This window comes from Lepidochelys kempii, chromosome 7, assembly GCF_965140265.1.
Source record: "Lepidochelys kempii isolate rLepKem1 chromosome 7, rLepKem1.hap2, whole genome shotgun sequence".
Taxonomy (NCBI): Eukaryota; Metazoa; Chordata; order Testudines; family Cheloniidae; genus Lepidochelys; species Lepidochelys kempii.
This window is the reverse complement of record NC_133262.1, coordinates 34,233,427-34,251,156: the sequence shown is the minus strand read 5'-3', so window position 1 is coordinate 34,251,156 and position 17,730 is coordinate 34,233,427. Positions and strand designations below refer to the sequence as shown.

At 43.7% G+C, this 17,730-nt stretch overlaps 1 long non-coding RNA gene across 9 annotated transcripts in view; it reads right to left on the bottom strand.

Annotated features, from left to right (window-relative positions):
* Nucleotides 1-17,730, bottom strand: part of LOC140914428 (uncharacterized) — a 110,677-nt gene that overhangs the window by 46,797 nt on the left and 46,150 nt on the right. For all 9 annotated transcript variants that reach the window (XR_012159853.1, XR_012159849.1, XR_012159852.1 and 6 more), the window contains one exon: nt 14,406-14,504. This is a non-coding gene — a long non-coding RNA (uncharacterized lncRNA). The remainder of the gene's footprint in view (nt 1-14,405; nt 14,505-17,730) is intronic.

Here is a 17,730-nt window from a genome sequence, read left to right as displayed (position 1 = left end):
CCAAATATGCCCTCGCAAGCCTTAGCAGCAAAAAACAATCTATCTTGAGGGCTAACAAGTAAATGAGGTGCCTGTGTCTGATAAGCTGCTGTCAGTTGTGGACACGGAGTGCCCAGACTGAGCATTTCTGAATCGATTATGCGGATTGTTAAAAACACTGGACTCCAAAGCAACATAATACACCAGGATTGCTTCAATTTAAGGCTATGAATTCTAGAATGGGAGCATGTTCGGGAATTAAGAGGTAGTTTTTCCAGCCACAGGAGGTTGGTGAGCCTGCCTGCAGCTCAGAGCAGACTCTTGAGTGGAGCTGGCAAGATAACCTAACTTCTAAAGAGTTCCCTCGGTGCAAAAGACCCTAGAAGAGACCTCCTTTAAGTGTCCATTTGTCAAGTAACGGAATTGTATTTGATGACTCTAGCGAACAGTGAGCTGGTAGAAGAAGGTTAATTTTTAAGATGTCTACAGTAAGGAAATTAGCAGGTTTTGTCGATGGCTGTCAGATGTGGTTCTCCCTCTCCTGCCTCTTCCAAGCCATGTTGAAAACATTTGCCCCTCAGGGGAACAGGGTCATAGCAAAGCACGCTAGGCATGTGTTCTTTGCTAGCGTTCATTAAGACTTGACATAAGCACAGAACTATTTATGCAATGATCTAACTACTTAACTAAGTGAGGTAGTCATTAGCCCCATGTTATGAAAGGAGGCATGTCAAGGGTATGTCTACACAGGAGCTAGAAGGTAGAATTTCCAGCTCTAGGAGACATACATGCACTAGCTGTGATCAAACTAGCATGCTAAACATAGAAATGTAGCCACAGTGGCATCAGTGGCTAGCAGCCCTGAGTATAAGCCCATCCAAGACCGTAGGTTCATATTCGGGGTGACTAGCCCCTCCAACCATTTGCACCACATTTCTATTTTCAGTGCATTAGCATCAGAGTTAGCACAGGTATGTCTCCTCAAACTGGGAATTATACTGACTAGCTCCATTGCAGACATATCCTAATTGACTTGCTCAGTGTCAAACAACAAGTCAAAGGTATAGTTGGGACTAGAACGCATTACACGTCCAGCCCAATGCTCTAACCACTACCCCATACTGTCTGTGATTTGCATAAACAGGAGGATACTCATTTCAACCTCACTTCTGTGTAATCTGGAAGAAAACACTCTTTGACTGACTTTACCCGGGCAGGGACTAAGCTGTGCATTTTAGTGCTGAGTTTGTACTCAGTGCCTCTGACTGTCTCTCTTTCATGCATCTGCTTGTTATGTTAAACCATGTAATGTCTATTCTCAGGTACACAAGTTTTGCTTATATCTGTGTGACTCAGTGAGCATTACCCAGGAGAAACGTATGGAAAAGCACATTCATCCTAGTACTCGGCTACTCACAGGAAAAGCCATCGAACTCTGGGAAACTAACACAAGTACTGGTGTCAGCGAAACAAAACAAAACAAACCCCACACATTCCATTTGGACCTCACCAGAAGAGCGTGGGAATGGGTTGCTACATCAAACACCTACTTGTTAATACACCTCATGAAGCTGGGGGAATGTGACAAGGCTGTTCAAAGGGCCCTGCTTCTGAATCTAGTTATTGATGCAGAGCATTTTAACTGCTGGAGTTGGGTCCTTAGCAGCCCAGAAGCTGAGTAGCCAAAGTTTGCTGGAGTCCACTGTGGGCAACAGGAAATGTTTCAGATGAAACTCTAAACCAAGTATGTCCTCTTCACATCTAACCTATGGGAGAACATGGGTCTGCAAAGGACAGAGAAACCTAGGACAATGGGTCCTATAGGAAGGGATCACACAGGGTGGAGGGGGGAAAAACAAAAAAAAAACCAAACACATACCACACCACACACAGTTCTTCCTTCTCAGTGAATCCCATGCAATGAATCAGATGGCATGAACTCAGCTATTCATCTCCATTTGGCACTTTTTAATAACATCTCATTTCATACCGTAATAAAAACAGTGTGTTTGTGAGCTACACTGAAAAGCTATAGGCATATTAATGACCTGTCTCTAGCAATGCTCCTACTCTCCCAGCTAGGCTATAGAGGCCCAGGGGCTCCCCCTAGCTTGTTATAGAGAAGCCCTGCTTAGCTCAGTGGGGCCAGGAAAGTGTGCCTAAAGAGGCTAAAAGAAAAGGAGTACTTGTGGCACCTTACAGACTAACAAATTTATTTGAGCATAAGCTTTCGTGAGCTACAGCTCACTTCATCAGATGCATTCAGTGGAAAATACAGTGGGGAGATTTATATACATAGAGAACATGAAACAATGGGTGTTACCATACACACTGTAATGAAAGTGATCACTTAAGGTGAAAAGAAAAGGAGTACCTGTGGCACCTTAGAGACTAACTCTAAGGTGCCACAAGTACTTCTTTTCTTTTTGCAAATACAGACTAACACGGCTGCTACTCTGAAACCTAAAGAGGCTAGTGAGGGACGAAAGAAGGTCATACTTCAGGAAACATGCTGCAGTGGAAGGACAACAAGGTCTGTCCTACTGTAGGGAAGCCCCGTTCCTGGTAGTGAAGCCATTGGGAGAGGGCCTATTAAAACTGTAAGAGAGTAAACATACCTAGCCAGGCTACTGTGAAGTGATTTGTTGCCACGCTCACTGGAAAGCTGAGTCACCGCTGGAAGAGTGTGTCAGTGATATGACATACACTCATCCTTGGTGTGGAGGATGCTGGTTACTCCCACAGCTACTTGAGAGAACTGCAGTGCAGGGAATTGCTTATTCCCTGTGCTTGATGGAAGGAAAGAGAAAGAAGCAAGCGGCCAAAATCAGAAGTGAGGTATAGAATGTATAAGTTAGACCCCCTTTACTATTCAGTGAGACACAGACTTATTTATACCTGCCACCCATGTGTAAGGGAATCAAAGCTGGTATACCTTACATGCAGAAGCAAATAAAATACGTGTCATTTAGAACAGTAGTTCTGAGCCAGAGGTCTGTGTACCCCTGAGGGAGCACATAAGTCTTCCAAGGGGTACATCAACTCATCTAGATATTTGCCTAGTTTTACAACAAGCTACATAAAAAGCACTAGCTAAGTCACTACAAACTAAAATTTCATACAATGGCGTGTTTATACTGCACTATACACTGAAATGTACAATATTTATATTCCAATTGGTTTATTTTATGGTAAAAATGAGAAAGTAGCAATGTTTCCATAATAGTGAGCTTGTTGGATCATATTAAAGAAGTTCTGTATTAAAATCACAAATGAGTTTGATTCCCTATAGTTTAAATTCCAGGGTATTACTAGTTAAGAGGTCTCTTGGTTTTTGGTACTGTTTCTCTCCTCTGTGTGTGAAACTTGCAAGCTGCTAATTGTGTTAGTACTTTCTAAGACAGTGTCTGTTCTCAAAGCAATTCTTTGTAACAACTACTGACAGAGAGAGACTCAAAGCAATACTCTGTAACAACAGAAACAGCACCCAGAGACTCCCCGCCCTTTTGTTGTATTCATCTTGCTTTGTTAACAATTGTGATTAAAATAGAGATAGAGGATGTATGTGGATGGATGCTTGGTGTGGATAATAACTGAATGATCAGGGAGGTGCCGGCCTAAGAATCCAGTGTCCATCAGCTGAAGAAGGCATCAAGTGGAAATAACTAGAGGACCCCCGGAGGGCAGACTGGAATCCACCCAACAGCCTCAAGAATGGGAGACCAAAGAACAAGATAACATCTGGCAGCATGGAGCCATCAGGAATGTGCCATCTGCTCACTGATTCAGCAACAGCATGATGAAGCAATTCCCATAGACTGACATAGGAAGAAATTCCTATAAAAATGGACTCTAGAAAGTGAGAACTTTGGGGTCTGATTCTGCAAATCAACTTCCAGGAGCATCAGATGAGCATCTGACAAGGCCCTGCTCCCTCCTCATGTCCAGGCCACCTGGCCAGTGGCTTGGCATGAGCAACTCTAAGGCTGGTAACTTGATAACAACCTTGCAGAACCTCTGTGTGTGTGTATGAATGAATGTGTGAATAAATATGAAATTGAATGGAATGTTATAGCTATAACTAACTGCTTACTATGATTCTTTCTGTATTCACAATAAATGTGGCATTTTGCCTTTTCCCCTTTAATAAGATCCTGCAGGTTTTTTATTTTATTGGTATAGCAAGCTGTGATACAAAAATCAAAACAAAAAATACAAAAGCAAGAAGGTCGTTAAGTGAGGTGAAACTTGGGGTATGCAAGACAAATGAGACTCCTGCAAGGGGTACAGTAATCTGGAAAGGTTGAGAACCACTGATGTAGAAGTAGACCCCAGCCTCTCACAGCTCCTTGATGTGTGTTAGACCAGCTTCAATTTCCTTACACCTGGGTAGAATGGGTGGCGCAATAGCTAAGTATCAGGAGCACACAGTCCATCATGTAGCTATTTTTCAATTTCAGCTTAGTCTACGAAGTGGTTATTTGTGACCCTGCTTCTGTGTAGACTTTTACTGCATGTACGGCATGGCGTTCGGCTGCCATGATTTATTGAGTCAGGATATTCAGTGCAGGTTGATTAAAATGTCTGGCTTAAATTTTCTGCATTCCTGCACTATCCCTATTCCATATACACATGTGCAGGAAGCAAAAGAATCTAACTTATTATAGCTTTGAGTGTAGGGAAGTAGTGACTTGGTGAACAATGGCACTTACATAAGATGTTATTGTTTACAACAGAGGTTTGGAAGAGAGATATGGCAGGCAAACAATGCTTCACAAAACATTGTGCCATGTTCCAGCCTTGGGAGGAGGAGATAATGAGAATAAAAGGTTTGTGGAGAAACAGGACTTCTTACTGTCATGGTATCATAAGGTACATCTACACTGAACACTCCTGTTGGTAACAAGTAGCATACCTACACTGCACGCCCCCACAGCATGAATATGAATTGCAGTGTAGATGAGGAGGCACTGCTCATGTGAGTAAAGACACACCTGAACTCTGAGGGTATGTACCTGAGTATAGACCAGGGATGGGCAAACTTTTTGGCCTGAGGGCCACATGTGGGTATGGAAATTGTATGGCGGGCCATGAATGCTCACAAAATTGGGGGTTGGGGTGCGGGAGGGCAAGAGGGCTCTGGCTGGAGGTGCAGACTCTCGGGATGAGGGGTTGGGGGTACAGGAGGGTGCTCTGGGCTGGGACTGAGGGCGTGAGGAGGATTAGGGCTGGGGCAGAGGCATGGGAGGGGACCAGGGGGGTAGACTCCAGGTAGCGCTTACCTCAAGCAGCTTCCAGAAACAGTGGCATGTCCCTGCTCCAGCTCCTACGCGGAGGTGCGGCCAGGCGGCTCTGCGCACTGCCCTGTCCACAGGCGCCGCCCCTGCAGCTCCCATTAGCTGCAGTTCCCAGCCAATGGGAGCTGCGGGGGCAGTGCTTAGGGGGGGCAAGCTGAAGTTCCCAGCCAGTGGGAGCTGCGGGGGCAGTGCTTAGGGGGGGCAAGCTGAAGTTCCCAGCCAGTGGGAGCTGCGGGGGCAGTGCTTGGGGGGGCAGCATGCAGAGCCCCCTGCCTGCCCCTACGCATAGGAGCCAGAGGGGGGACATGCCACTGCTTCCAGGAACCATGCACAGTGGGGCAAGACCTTGACTCCACTCCCTGGCTGGAGCGCTGGAGCAGGGCAAGCCCCAGACCCCACTTCCCAGCGGTAGCCCGAGGGCCAGATTAAAATGTCTGGAGGGCCAGATGTGGCCCCCAGGCTGTAGTTTGCCCAGCCCCAGTATAGACCCTACACAACTCTCTACAGCTGAAGCTGTGCCTCTCCAATCTACACCGCTGTTTTCCCTGCCACAGTCACTGACTCCAGCAGCAGGGACAGGCGCTGTCAGGCTCCCCAGTGGCAAAGCCTTTCACCGACACATGGAGCTCCACACCACAGTATGGATGCAGCCTGTTTTTACCGAGGCAGGTAGCTACACAGCCTACACACTGCTGCAAGTGCGGTGCAGTCTAGATGTAGCCATAGAAGCAGAGGTGAAAGATCCTGGGTCTCTAGTTAGAACCTGGATAGAAGGAAAGCAACTGAATCTTTGGCTGCACAACAGCTGGAGACTGGAAGAGTTTGAGACACAGGGATAGTGGCCACTCTTTCCCCTTTCACCAATGACAGCACTAAAAAAAAAAAAAAAAAAAAAAGCTACCCACTCCCAAGCACTCAAATGGTTACTTGCAGTGAATGATCACTCACGAGATTACTGCTACAAACTCATTTCTACATCATCTCAACCCAGGGGACAGTCAAAAGCTGTCTTCAGTGAATCAAGAAAAATCACCCACCATGTAATTTTAACTTGTCCCCTATTGAAGACACTTTTAAAATGTCTTCAAAGAATTGCTCCAATTACTGACTCTCCCACAGAATATTTTTAGACTTAAAAGTGGAAGAGACCTGACAACAGTATTTAACTCTGGCAAGAAAACGTGGCTAGTCTGTAAAAGCAAATGCCAAGTAACGAGCTTACTATCCAGTGAAGTTCTCTGTAGGTTTCCTGGATTTAAGCAGATTTTTAAAAGAAAACTACCCTTAATGAATTTCTTTATGACTGGGAGAAAATTAAATGGAACTGGAACTTTGTCATTCTACTAACATTTGGATATATAGTCCTAGTTTTGCTCTTTGTAGGCTACTTAAATTATGATTGTATGGAAGAACTTGAAGTTTAGGTGTAAGATACATCTGTGACAGGATGTACCAGGCATTTGCTGCCCCCTGCAGGAGGCACCACCACTTTGGTGCACCCCACCCAAAGGTGTTCTTTTGGGGAAAAAAGCGCAGCAAGTTTAGACATTCAGGAGCTGCCTAGGGAGGCCACCCAGGATCAGCTGCAGGCAGAACAACAAGAATTAGTCCTCCAGCAGCTAGCAGGGCTGGGAGCGAACAGAAGCTAAACAGAGACCAACAGACACAGTAAAAAAGGCGTGTTGTTCCTCCAACAGGGCAGTTCTGGGTGAAGCTAGGACAGGGGAGGAAGGATGTCCCTGTCTTAAAACCTAAAAGCCTGGCCTGGGGGTAGAGGCCTAATCCAGGCTGCACCTTTTTAATGAGTCAGCAAAAGGCTGTTTTTGTTTACAGCATAGAACCTAAAGCCTGGGTGGCCACTGAGCATCCATTTGACTGCTGCAAAATTACAAGGAGTTTGTTTGCAAAATACTCCACTGGTTAAGATAAACACAAGGCAGTCTCCCATGCCCTCTTCTCTGCAAGCTGCTCACAAGAGCTCAGCTCTTAAGTCCATAGCAGAAGGGAACATTTTTTTTTAAATAATATCTGCCCCCACCCCTCAAAAAATATTTTGCTTTTAAATTTTGCATAACATTTTTGTGTTTCCAACTATAAATAAAAATGCTTAGAAAGAAATTACAAAATTGTGTAGAGTGGATCAGAATTTCTCACACAGTATGTCATTTCACATCTTCCTCTTCCAATGAATCAGTGACAAATCAAATATAGAATCCAAGTCTCCAGATTCCTTTACTAACTAATTATTCCACATCCCCAAGAATACCTCTAAAATTCTGAAGCCAGCCAGCAATCTCTACAGTACGGAGACTGAGACCTCAGCATCTGACTATGTCCCTATTAACTGCATAAAGGAATACAGGAAAAAGCATTAAACACAAAACCTTGTTCTCAGTGGGGGAGGGGGAAATCAAGAGAAACTGATTTTATTTCACACAATATCCAATTGCCACTGACAGTCTGGATGAAAAAGAGTAAACAGTGAAAGGGGATAATAGACTGTTTCTTAAAGAAGCTGTCAGCCCTGCAAAATAAAAAATCCCAATAGCAAGCTAAATGATTTTTTATAACATGTGTGTCCTGCTCAACATATATTGATCTTCACTAACATCTTAACTTCCTGTCTGGATACCCTATTGCAGAGTGGTCTTTTCCACATTTCCCATGTGTTTGGTTGGCAGACAAAACTGGATTATGCTAGTATTCTGGTACAGCCCTTATGAACTGCACTAAGGCTCGCACTTAAAATTTTAGGTGGCTAGAGCTATGTCGCTTGGGGATGTGAAAATTCACACCCATTAGTGGCATAGCTATGCTGACCTAACCCCCCAGTGTAGACGTTAGTCGTTTGATGGAAGAATGCTTCAGTTGACCTAGTTACTGTTGCTCAGGGAGGCGGTGTTCCTACAGCAATGGAAAAACCCCTTCCATTGGTGTAGACTGTGTCTATGCTACGGGGTTATGCTGGTATAGCTATGGCGCCATAGCTATGCTGGCATAGTCCCCGTAGTGTAGACCTGGGGTTAGATTCATTGATGTGTTGCAGTTGGGTACAATATAAAACAGCCTTCTCTTCATGAGCCAGTATATTTATGCCTGTTTCTGTAATTTTCACTCCATGCAGCTGAAGTGGGTTTTTTACCCACGAAAGCTTATGCCCAAATAAACGTTAGTCTTTAAGGTGCCACCGGACTCCTCGTTGTTTTTGTGGATACAAACTAATATGACTACCCCCGATACTTGACACCATAAAGTTTATCAGACTCATTTAGTTCTGTAGCAGAAAATACTAAGCAAGTTACTCAAATACAGACTGTTTTACCATTTTTGTATTAGCAGGGAGGCTTGCAAATCTTCTCTAGCAAAAGTGCCATTCAGCAGTTAAATTTGTTGAGCCATTAAGGTTCAAAAGTCGCCGAAAGTTGAGCCCAGCCTCAGTGCTCTGAGTAACAAAGACAGAACCACAAAGGCCCAGCACTGAGGTGCAAAAGGCACGATGCCTGTGTTGTAAGTTTCTTCATGTCTATCAACAACCCCAGTGGATGATGTGCAGTAGTCAAAAATCCTCAGTATGACCCTCCATTCATAGGCTGAAGGAGCTGTTTTGCTAACAGTCAACATTACAGGTCTGATCCTGGGGCTGGAAGTAAGACCCTAATGCTGGAGAGCAGACCATGATGATTTGCTCTTCTCACAGGGTGAGAATCTACCCTGGTGATTAAATCCCATGATATCACTCCAGCATATGGCCCTTTCTAATCTGCGACTTCACTAACGTGCAGTAAAGCCATCAGCAGGCAGTGTATCAGAATAAATGAATCCAAGTTCCCCTCACTTTCCAGGCATTGAAGTCACCAAGGAGGACTCTAACCAAATTCTTCTAGAAGCTTCCCTGGCATGCACAGTGTCTGCATATTCTTCAAGAAAAACCTAAAACTTGCTGATGCTTTGCATGTAGAAGACCCAAACGCTTAAAATACACAAGCCTCGAGACTCCTAGTCTGGAAATCATTCCAGGGGAAACGTTCTACACCCGGCACTGGTTCTAGAAATGAATAGCCACTGCACCTCTGTTACATTACAACTGGCACTCTGAAGAAAAACCAAGAGAGACCAGTTAATACATCAAATGAAACCAAGTTATTATCCAGCCAGGTCTCTAATGTTGTACATAGAATCATAGAATATCAGGGTTGGAAGGGACCCCTGAAGGTCATCTAGTCCAACCCCCTGCTCAAAGCAGGACCAATTCCCAGTTAAATCATCCCAGCCAGGGCTTTGTCAAGCCTGACCTTAAAAACCTCTAAGGAAGGAGATTCCACCACCTCCCTAGGCAACGCATTCCAGTGTTTCACCATCCTCTTAGTGAAAAAGTTTTTCCTAATATCCAACCTAAACCTCCCCCACTGCAACTTGGCATGCAACACATGCCAGACCTGTTGGGACTATCTAAGATTAAACCCTAGATTTATTTACCCAGAGCATGTGAAGCAGTTTTGGAGCACTCCAAATCCCTTCAAGCATCAAGTTCTTTGATTACAAGTAAATTTGTAAACCTTGACACCAATCTTTTCCAGTTAATAAGGGCTAGCACTTCTTTAACTTATTTGCAGTAAGACAAAGAACAAGATCTGGGCTTAGAACCTGATCTCCTTGAAAAGAGATTTTTATTAGTCTCTGCACACAAAGAAGTAAATCAAGAAGTAGGCTAGAGGTAACTGCTCATCTAGAAATCCCCCCTCCCCCCCAAATTATACATCTGAGGTAATCAGGAGTCTAGGCTGGAAAGTCATTTTAGCTGCCTCAGATCCATTCAAGAGCAATGCTACAAGACCCAGAACTGCCAAGGACCTTATACCAGTGCTCAGACAGAGCCCAGTCTGTACGCTGTTCCCTCCTGTGCAGAGAGACTGCCACCCACCCACCTCAATGGATGGGAAACTTTATTGTCCCAATTGCGGTTGGCCCTGCCACAGGTGAACTGGGTAGAACACATGCTGAGGGAAAGCAAAGGTGCCCCTCCCCTTCAAAGTTTCTAGCCACCTATTGGCTATCTTGGGGAGGAAGGGAGCTGATTGGTCCCTCACCCTCCTTTTTCACTAATTTAAACCACAGCCCAGGCCATGTGTAGCTTCTTTTTGCTCTGTAGATTCCAGCAACCCCACCCTCCCCACCCTGTAGTGGTAGCCTGAGAGCTGTTCTTTGCTGTTGCTGGAGGTCTACCCGATTGCTTGTTTTGCGGTTGGAAAGGAATTTTTCTTCCCATTTCCAAATTGGCAGAGGCCTAGGAAGTTCTTCACCTTCCTCAGAGCATCCTGGAGGCACAGTTAAGTTAAACAGGAATAGGCTTTAATAATGAGTGATAGCACTTCGTAAGAACGTTAATTCATTTGAACTCACAGACGGTTTCCAGTGCAGTTAAAAGGAACAGTTCCTGGGATTTTACTGATGGACCTTGTGCCCAAGAGACAGGGAATAACCTTGTGGCCTGTGCAGACCAACATCCCCACTTTTAGTATCCATTGCCCCCTCACAGGGGTAGGGTGGATAGTAGGAGTCAGAAAGGAGAGCCGAGTCCCAGTGGTAGACTGAGGAGAGGCTACCCCAAATTAAGGGTTATATGTAGAAACCTTGTAACCCCTGCACTGGAGCCATTTACCTGATTGGTAAGAGTATGGGTGACAAGGTGGGCAGACCCTCCCCCCTGTGTTAATTTTAATAAAGTTGTGGCGTGCCACTTAAACCTCATCTCTGTGTTTGTCCTCATTCGTCGCTGTTTACACATCTATCACTACACAATCCATCTCCAGCCAGGGAACACACTGCTCCAGCACCTAGCATCATCTTCTACAAATATATCAATAAGTCTAGGACTGAAGAGGGAAAAAAAAGGAGTCAAACCGAGGATGCAAGAAACCTTACAAGTTATCATTTGGGACCCTGCATTGAACTATTTAATTTGTAACCCCTCCCTCAAAGCTAATCATCTGAACAAGCTGCACCTAACTGATCTCAGGTGGCAGTCAGCTGCCAATGACCCTGGGACTGAGCAGATTTTTGCCATATTTCTTAGTGTACAAATGGCTTCTGAACCCTGCTGGACAAGACCTGAATCCCTGCTTATTTTGAAAAGAAAATGTCACACCGGACTCAAAAAAGCTTCCAAGTAGAGACATCCGATTAAAGGATTTCCAGGGGCCACTTTCAAAGAATTTGGAAGGATGGTCGCTAACTGTATTAAAGCTGTATTTGAGGATTTTGTTGTAAGTCAGTGGGGCTTGTTTTGTAGGTTTAATACACATGATTGTTTTTCAAATTCAGAATACAAGAATACTGCACTGGAGAATCTTTAGCTTGATGAGACCAGGACTTTGAACTCTCCAGTTTGAAAAGGATCAGTGACCATCTTTCAAAAAAAATCTCAAAGTGGAACAGCCTACAGCTCAATTATTTCATGTATTATCCACATTCTTCATTTACTTGAGTCAAATACTATTTGTAATACAGTATTACTGACTCTTCTTGGATGCACAGTAGACAACAGTAATACAGCAACTGCTCGTTCTTTCACGTGTGTTGTGGTTTCTGGAAACAAGAGACTGGGGCTAGCTAGAGTATTGTGATTTATATTTAAAAACTTTTAAAAGAATTGAATTCAGGAGCATGTAGGCCCTAAGGGCTCCATCCTTGGATACATAGGAAAGTTGAATAATTTAAATAAAAGCACTTGTCAGCCCTACAGTTACTGTCATTCCATCTCTACAATACCATCTGTGAGAGTCAGAGAGTCTTCCAAGGGTGCCCATGGCGCACACAGTTACTATCCAAACATCAGGGCTGAGTTTCATCTGTATATTTGTCACATTTAAATAATTGCAGGGCTGAGTTACAAGGGGAGCTTTGATACTTCATCACAGGAGAGTCATTCAGATGCAAGTGTCTTCCCACCACCTAACTAGCTTTGGCAGCTTATCAGTTTTCAGTAGTGTTGCCTGTGGTACAATTCACTTAAGACAACCAACTGGAAGTTCCAGTGGAGTCTGTTTCACAGCCTATGGGTAATATAGCACGAGAAACACTGAGACAAGTATGACTGAAGAGGTGGGCACTGTGCAGACTACTTGCACACAGTCTCTCTTCCACTGCTGCATACCCTGGGACAGTAGCAGTTAGAGAAAGTAGCTGAGAACTAGAGAAGGCAGCATCTGATCCTTAAAAAGCAACAAAAGGAACAGAGGACTGGGAGGGTGGAGGAGGGTTGTCTAGTGCAATTAGAGACCAACACATTTCAAAGAATCAGGAAAACACCAGGTTTTTCCACAGTTTTCAGGCACATATTATTCCTTTTTTAATATACACACAGTCTCTGCAGGTTTAGTGCCACTGACTTGGTCAGTGCACAAGAGATGGTCTATACAACAGGCAATAGAGAAAGTAAGATTCACTTATTCGTTTTTCTGTTTGCTTATGAAGCTTGCAGGCATTAATCTAAAAAAACAAAAAACAAATTAAAAGGTACATGTTTCAGAACAGAAATCTCTTACGACACTAAGTATTTTGCCCAGCCAGAAGGCTCTGAATAATTGCAATAAAATTCAAGTCTAGCTGAATTGATGGAATATATTCAAAGGGGTCAAACAAAATATTTTAGACAGTTATAATAGTGAAAATACAATAGAACTATACTCCAATTCACAGCTTGACAGCACAAGACATCTCCACCCTTCATTGCAGTAAAGAGATATTAAGCAATGTGCTTTCAAGTTTGACCATGTAATATGTTGTTACTTGTGCCATAATGATTTCCCTTACTACTTTCTTTTTAAGTTAATCTTATCATCCCCAAGTCAGTTTGAGTAGTTAACTCAGTCTAAATGCACAAGGTGACAGTGCAGAGCTACATATAGTAAAAGAGACAAAAATCAACTTTCAAAACATGGTAAGAGGTGATCATGCTACTTACAGTGCAAATTTAGGAAAAAAACCCACAAACAAGATGTGGACAAATACTAAAACTGAATGACTCATTGGTCATATAAGAGCTTTACATTTAATTCCCTTGCAGTGTGAATTCCGTTAGCACTTCAAAGACAAAATACCAGTCTTAACCAACATTGCTACAGAACTGAAGGCAGAGTACATGCAAGTATTGTACTTACATAGTTCTTATAGAAACCCAGAGGAGGGTTCTCCTATAATCAAGATTTCAGTTGGATTTGTCACTTATGAAACATGCATTCATGTGTAATTTAACTGAATTACACAAGCCCACTAAAGGAAAGAAAGTCTACTCAATCTGAACTTTCATTGCTCCTGTTTTTAAAATTATAACCGTATATATTTCACTATTTAGATCAGTGTCACAAAACAAATCTCATCTTCCAAACTTTTAAAAAGTCTTAAAAATTTAAGTACAACTAAACAATTAAAATAAAAGCACTTGCAGAAGAAAATGGAACAAAAACTACCGAGTGCTTCAATTGTAAGCCTTGGGTATTTTTCAAAATTAAAAATTTTAACTCACAAGCAGGTTGAAAATAAAATACACCTATCAAAATATTTTTACATCCCTTTCCAGCTGGAATTGTAAAGCTTAAATTCAAGGCACTGTACTCCTGCCAGGGTTAATATGATTTTCTAGTCATCAGTTCAAGTACATTAACTTTAAAGACTGCAAGTGTAAAATAGAATGAAGTGTTATTAGCAATGAAATGTGAACAAATATTTCCATAAACAAACTCTTTTTTGAAAATGTGTCAGTGATTGCTTGATGCAGCGTGTGGCTCTGCATGCTATTAGGCCTGAACTTGGTGCCAGCAATAGAACCATACCTCTTCAAACACATATGGCATCTATAGGGTCTCACACACACACATACACACACACCCCATTACAATCTATCCAAAGGCAACAAAGATGTGTTATTCTTATGTTCAGGTCAGGTGGATTGGCAGCAGGTTGCCCTCGTGAAACTGGATTGCCAAGAGCTGGGAAGTATGCCTTGCTTTGACCCCCACCAATCCCCGGTTGTGCCCACCCACTGTATTCCATAAAGTGGTGGAGGGGAAACTCCTCTGTATTGACCAAGAGGCATCACACAAGGTGTTGCTATGTCAGAAAGAGCAGTACCTGGTATGGAAGGTGAAACTCCAGGAGTTAAATGCAGTGGACAAAGAACAAGACACTGGAACAATGTACTTTCCCCACTTCTGGTCTTAGAGAATTAACCTACAAAAAAAAAAAAGAGAAAAAAGCAATAGCTGTCAAACTTATGTTATCTTAACTGAAGAATGAGGATTATTTATTTCGTTAAATTATGAATGTATGCAGAACTGGTCGTTTTCAACCCAACAGTGGCAAATGATTCAGCTCTTATGTTAGTCTCACTCCCTCCAGTGGCTAAGGCTTTGAATGACAGGGTGAACACCACCTCCTCCTTTCGGCACTGACTAATCTAAACCCTTCTAGGTGAGGCATAGATGGGAAATGAGTGTAAAGAATAAACTCACAGCAAAGTCCTTGGCCTCTCCACTATTAAATAGCTAATACTGGAATCTTCTGGTAGCCTCCAAGCCCTTTAAAGTTACTCACTGGACATGCAAGAAGGGGGTACATACTAATTCACCCTCAGACTTTATTTTCCCTAGGGACAGGATCAATTTGGGAAATTGAAAACCTTTTGATGTAGAAATGTGGATGCCTGTACACATAATAGGTAGTTTTCTACCTACTGTAAAGGGCCAGGCAGTCCAGGATATGCCACTGAACAGATGAAAGAAATGAACACATTAATGCCACCAAAGCAGTTTCTAGTAAAAAGTTATCTGCAAGATCCCCTACTCCTGCTAACACTTGTGCCTGACTAACACAAACAGAACCTTATCCCAATCCCATTTTAAACTTCTTTCACCCCTCCAAAAGAAGGTTTTTTTAAAGTTGCCGCACAACTGGGGAAAAAAAAAAGAAGAAGAAGAGAGTTTGCACAAAGTAGCTCAATCAGGTTGCTTACTGAAGATATCTGGAGTTTGCACAGTGGGGTGAGGGAAAAGGACTTTCTTTTCTAAACACAAGACAGCTGGCTTCCCGAGAATTAAGAGCTCAATAGTAGCGCAAATACAACAGAACAATTACAGTACAAGACACTGTCTAGTTTCCCTGTGGACTGGTATGACTGGGCCCATTCACCTCCTGGGAGTGCCTCCTGTCAGTTGGGTGTGAACCTCCACTTCCTCTGCTCATGTTGCCCCCTATCGGTTGTTGCCCTCATCAGGCGTAGGGTTGCCAGGTGTCCAGTTTTTGACTAGAAAATCCAGTCAAAAAGGGGACCTGGCAGTGTCCTTTTAGATGTTCTGACCAGACATCAGAAGTCTGGTTATCTGGGTGGAGAAGAGGTGCTGGGTCATCAACTTGCATGAGCTCCTGCTCAGTTGGGGCTACCTGCACCTCATAGGCAGGCAGGCTTCGTGTCAAGCTGCAGCTCCTGTCCCAGCCCCAAAGCAGAGGAAGTCCAGCTAGGAGATGGGGGAAGAGGATCGAGCAACAAGGTAGGGGGAGAAGGGAGAGCAGTAAGTGATGGGGGGGCAGAGCCTCAAGGGAAGAGGGAGAGCAGGGTGGGGTCTGGTTTTAAGCAATTAAAATTGGCAGGTCTTCAGTGACTCAGTCATCCAGCTATGTGTCAGTCAAATGCGTGACTGAACAAACAGAACCTTTCTGGGCTAAAAAGGTCCAACAGGGCTTGTCCCTGGGCCCTCAGTATTGTCTTTAGCCTTGTCTCTGGGCTCAGCCCTCAGCCCCTTCTGGACTTGTTTAAGTCCATGTCTGCCCTGATATAGAGCAGTTAGGGCTGCCAATTTTAGTTGGATGTATTCCTGGAGGTTTCATCAAATGACAATCTTTAATTAAAGATCTATCTTTAATTCCTGAAGACTTCAGGACAATCCTGGAGGGACTCAATGCATCTGAAGAAGTGGGTTTTTTTACCCACAAAAGCCTATGCCCAAATAAATCTGTTAGTCTTTAACGGTGCCACTGGACTCCTTGTTGTTTTCCTGGAGGGTTGGCAAACTCTAAGAGCAGTGCCCCCAGGGCTTCCTCCCTGGATACTCTAAGTCTTGCCCTTTACTTGAGCCTCTAAACAAGACTTATCCACTTCTCAGGACTTACACCACACTGCAAGTGACTGATGGGGGGACCTGGGCCTGGCCACTACTGCAGGTCCCAACCTAGGGACTCTATAAATAGTGGTCACATGCTGCTTCCTACAACTGTTGCTGCTGCTGCTATTCTTCTCTGGGCTATTTCCCACCTAGCCCCTTCCTTTTCGTGGGTTCTCTATTTGAGCAGGGTGTCTTCAGGCCTCCTTGCCTGGAGAGTTTCACAGCCTTCCACTCTGTATTACCCTTCTGGTCCCAGACAGCAACTGTATTTCTCAGGAGCCCTGCAGCTCCTTTTAACTGAGCCTGCCGAAATCTGAGTGGCTGCATCACTGCCATTTTTCTAGGCAGGCCTGGACAATCCACCTTTACTGATCCTTTTCTAGGGCGGAGTAGGGAAGGGCCACGAGGCCTCCAGCTGGGGACCTCAAAGGGCCTGATACACCCATCACTCCTGGGTTAGCAGGATTTTTATTCCCCCCCCCCCCCCGCACCACACACACACACACACAATGTACAACTTCCTGCTGTGATTTCACCAAGTCAGCACCTATTCCTGAAAGGTAGATACTGGTGTGTTTTAGTTTGGAAGTCTCAGTCTACATAGACTAGGTCAATCTCAAAAGGTTGGTTCAAGTGGGGAACTAAGGGCAAAAAGCAAGTGTGAATGTGTGCACTGGAGATTTGTGTCTGGCGGGGGATCTGGGTTCAGCTCTTTTTTATTTAAAGAAAATCAGGGACGTTGTAAGGTCTGAGGCCTTTTTTTGCAGCCATAGGAGGAGAGCAGCAGCCATGATCCAAGAAGCAGAAAGTCACGTCCTCACGTCCCATCTAAACGATATCAAAACAATGTCACATGGGGCTGTTAAGGTTCCCCTCCCAACAGTATGCACCATCACTAGATAATCAAGGAGTCTCTTAAGACGTTTAAAGAAAACTTTGTTTAATAGCATTCTGTCTGTCAAGGAATCACTTAACAGTTGTGGGTGTGAAATCTATTTTATTGTTTTACCTTTACAGTCCCTAACTTCTCTATTGTTTATCTGTATGGTTCCTTTCTGGTTCTTTGATTAATTATGCAACAGACAGAAACAGTTTTACAAAATTTAAATCAATTAAGGTGGGGATATGATTAAAGAATTGTTTCAAAATGGGCTAAGATTGATTAAAATTACAGTGTCGTAGTACTTTAGTTTAAAATGATTGGTTAAGGTACAGCTAAGCAGGACTCAAGTTTCACCATATAAATAAACTGGGATCCAAAAGGAAGGTCTTTGGAACCAAATCCAGGACACAGCCGT